Source organism: Sorex fumeus, unplaced genomic scaffold (assembly GCF_029834395.1).
Source record: "Sorex fumeus unplaced genomic scaffold, SorFum_2.1 ptg000131l, whole genome shotgun sequence".
Classification (NCBI taxonomy): domain Eukaryota; kingdom Metazoa; phylum Chordata; class Mammalia; order Eulipotyphla; family Soricidae; genus Sorex; species Sorex fumeus.
In genome coordinates, this window is record NW_026606188.1 from 23,003,696 (window position 1) to 23,007,700 (window position 4,005).

General features: G+C 40.5%; 1 non-coding gene across 1 annotated transcript; it reads left to right on the forward strand.

The window, feature by feature from the left end:
• Positions 1–1,074: 1,074 nt before the first annotated feature.
• On the forward strand, positions 1,075–1,181 carry LOC130015835 (U6 spliceosomal RNA). Its single transcript, XR_008791156.1, has one exon. It is a non-coding gene; the product is annotated as a U6 spliceosomal RNA (small nuclear RNA).
• Positions 1,182–4,005: the final 2,824 nt, after the last annotated feature.

The following is a 4,005-nucleotide window of genomic DNA, read 5'->3' on the forward strand; positions in this document are numbered from 1 at the left end:
TACTCCTGTTGGTGCTCGGGGGACCATATAGGATGCTAGGAATTGAACCCGGGTCGGCCGAGTGCAAGGCAAATGCCATACCCGCTATGCTATTGCTCTAGCCCCACCCTCAAACCTTTTTTTTTTTAAATTTTATTGAATCACTGTGAGATAGTTACAAGCATTCATGTTTGGGTTACAATCACACAATGATCCAACACCCATCCCTCCACCAGTGCACTTTCCCCACCATCAATATCCCTGGTATACCCCCTCCCCTTCCCACCCTCCCCCTACTTCCATGGCAGACAATATTCCCCATAATCTCTCTCTACTTTTGGGCATTATGGTTTGCAATACAGGCACTGAGAGGTTATCATGTTTGGTCCTTTATCTACTTTCAGCACACATCTCCCCTCCCGACCAGTTCCTCAAGCCATTATTTTCTTAGTAATCTCTTCTCTATTCCAGTTGCCTTCTCCGCTTTGCTCATGAGGCAGGCTTCCAGCTATGGAGCAATCCTCCTATCCTGTGTATCTACTATCCTTAGGTGTCAGCGTCTTGTTATGTTGTTTTATACTCCACGAGTGAGTGCAATCCTTCTATGCCTGTCCCTCTCTTTCTGACTCATTTCACTTAGCATGATATTCTCCATGTCTATCCAGGGAGATGCAAATCAAAACAACCATGAGATATCATCTCACACCACAGAGACTGGCACATATTCAAAAGAACAAAAGCAACCAGTGATGGCATGGACGTGGGGGGAAAAGGATGCTCTTTCACTGTTGGTTGGAATGCCCACTAGTCCAGCCTGTTTAAAAAACAATATGGACAGTCCTTCAAAAACTAGAGATTGAACTTCCATATGACCCCGCAATACCACTTTTGGGAATATATCCCGAGGATGCAAAAAAGCACAGTAGAAATGACATCTATCCTATATGTTCGTTGCAGCACTATTCACAATAGCCAAAATCTGGAAACAACCCAAGTGCCCTAGAACAGATGACTGGTTAAAGAAACTTTGGTACATCTACACAGTGGACTACTATGCAGCTGTTAGAAGAGATGAAGCCATGAAATTTGCTTATAGTGCTCCCTTCGGCAGCACATATACTAAAATTGGAACGATACAGAGAAGATTAGCATGGCCCCTGCGCAAGGATGACACGCAAATTCGTGAAGCGTTCCATATTTTTTTGTAAATCTACAACTGTACCTCATGGTGTTTCACTAATAATAAAAAAATTAAAAAAAAAGAAATTTGCTTATAAATCCCCAAACTTATTAATACACAAATTACCACTAAGTCTATCTGGTTTCTATAGAATCAATTTCTCCCTCCAAAAAAGTTCACTTGAAGTCTTTGTGTTTATTTCTTGAAAATTTCCTCATATGGGGTCCAGGGATATGGCTCAAAGCAATGGAACTTATGATTGGCATGTGTGAAACCCGAATTTTATGACTCAACCATCAATTCCCCTTGGCCATTGGGCAAAGCCCAAGGGACTGTGCTGGCCCACCATGCCAGACTGAACACTGAATTACCAATCCTGTCCCAGTGGGCTCAGTATGCCTAAAAGTGGGCCCCAGTGCTCCCAAGCAGTGCTGGGTTTGGTCCTTGTAAAATGTTCAGGCCAGTGGTGTGGCTCATAAAGCAAATGAGCATATGCCTTGCATGTTTGAGATCTGCATTTGAGTCCTGGCATGGAACAAAGTTAATTATCCAGGATTTATCTCCTTGTTTTCATTTCTAGTGCTAATAACTCTGCATTGCCCAAACGACTGGTTTAACATGTCACATCTATCTTCTCTAAGTCACTGAAAATAGGGTCTAAGAGCCAAGGTTAGGACTGACAAATGACCTTGATCCAAGCACACTATCTATAGTTTTGTTTTTATTACATCTTATCTGTTTAACCAACTCAGGTATTAATTCATGACACTTGTGTTGGTTTTTGACCACATATTAGCATTGTTCTTGGTGTTATTGTCACAAATATAAACACACACATATACTTACAAACACATACGTGTCACCATATGGTTTGTTCCTTCAAGGAGTCAATAGTTTGTACATTGTTAACAAATGCATCATGAAAGATTTCAGAAGTCAAGGATCATTGACTGTGATGTTAAATACTTAAAATAGCAATTGCCTAGAAAAGGCAAAGTTCACTTTCCCTCAACTCCAACTGGTCACCAATTTTTTTAATATATACTACAAATTCTTCTGTGTATACATTTAATTTTACTTCACATTATTTTTTTTTGATCACTCCTGGCGATGCTCAGGGGTTACTCCTGGCTCTGCACTTAGGAATCACTCCTGGCAGTGCTCAGGGACCCATATGGGATGCTGGGAATCGAACCCAGGTCGGCAGCGTGCAAGGAAAACGCTCTACCCGCTATGCTATTGCTCTAGCCCCTATTTCACATTTTTATGACCTGACTTGCCCTAAAGTATTATTTTTAACCAATTGTTAAATGATTTTTTGTGCTGAACTTAAATATTGAGTAAAGAAGTAGAGATTCTTGTTTGGCTTGAATTTCTATGGTTCATTAAACCCATGGTTTTCATTACAGTAATATTTAGAGGACTAATTATCTCTGAGTAATCACAGAGTACGAAGCAATTTAAATGTCATTTCATTACAGGTTAGAAGCAAATTTACTTATTAAATTATGAATGTTTTACTTTATACTGGCCATTGAATAATTTAAAAATGAGCATGACACCTTATTTCAAAGACAAAAACAGATGCAATAGAAGTAGTTATCAGAACTGAATTTCTTTACTTAAAATTCAGAAGTTCTGTAGTTTGGCATCACAGTCTCAAATGTGAAATCCAAGTAATTAGCTTCAACATAATTTCCCAAATGTTAGATGCATTTTGAAGGTTAAAGACATCTTAAATAGGGGGGGAGATAGCTCAAAGGGCTTATGCACATATTTATGGTCACTAGTCTGGCACTATGTCCCACCCCTTATGGTACTATACCACTGCAGGAGTGAACTTTTGAGGTAGCCAGTTGAGGGGTGGCCCTTGGAAAATCCTGGCACTGCTGGCCAGAGAAAAGCCTATCTTGCAGACGTAGAGCCCAGGTCCCCAGGTCCCCCTCCCACATCTTAAACAGGAATGATCATCTTGTTAGTTGCACAACTACAACAGAATGGTTAAAACATGTGTTGTAATTTTCATAGGTCAAAGTGATTGAACACTGACAGTTCCATACCATTCAGTATTATGACTCTATCCTATCATATGAAAAGAGAAATTAAAAAGAAATTAATTTGGGTCTAGGGAGACAACTTATTAGTGACATGTTTCTGTATGCCAGAGACCCAGGTTTGCTCCCCTGTGCTGCATGGGTCCCTAAGCACAGTTTAAGTGCAAGCACCAACTAGGGGTAGCTACTGAGTACTGCCAGGTGTGGATCTTGAAAAATATAGAACAGCAACAGTAAAAGAAATAATTTTTTTTAATTTTTAAAAAATTTTTTAAATTTTTATTTTTTTTAATAATGTATTTGTGAGACTTGTTGTCACTGTTAAGGACTGGAGCGATAGCACAGCGGTAGGGCTTTTGCCTTGCATGCGGCCGATGTGGCCAACCTGAGTTGGATTCCTCCCCTCCTCTAGGAGAGACTGGCAAGCTACTGAGAGTACCTTGCTCACATGGCAAGCTCCCTGTGACGTATTCAATATGCCAAACACAGTAACAAGAAGTCTCACAACGGAGACGTTACTGGGCCTGCTCGAGCAAATTGATGAACAACGGGAGGACAGTGCAGTGCTAGATAATGTAGGAGTATTGCTATTTGTTCAGCCATGAAGCTGATTGAATTGGGCATGAACTCCACATTACTTTTTTATTTTATTGTATCACTGTGAGACAGAGTTACAAAGCTTTCATGTTTGAGATTCAGCCATACAATGATGGAACACCCATCCCTCTACCAGTTCACATTTTGCACCAGTATCCACCCTCCCCCATACCAGTCCTCACCCTGCCTCTATGG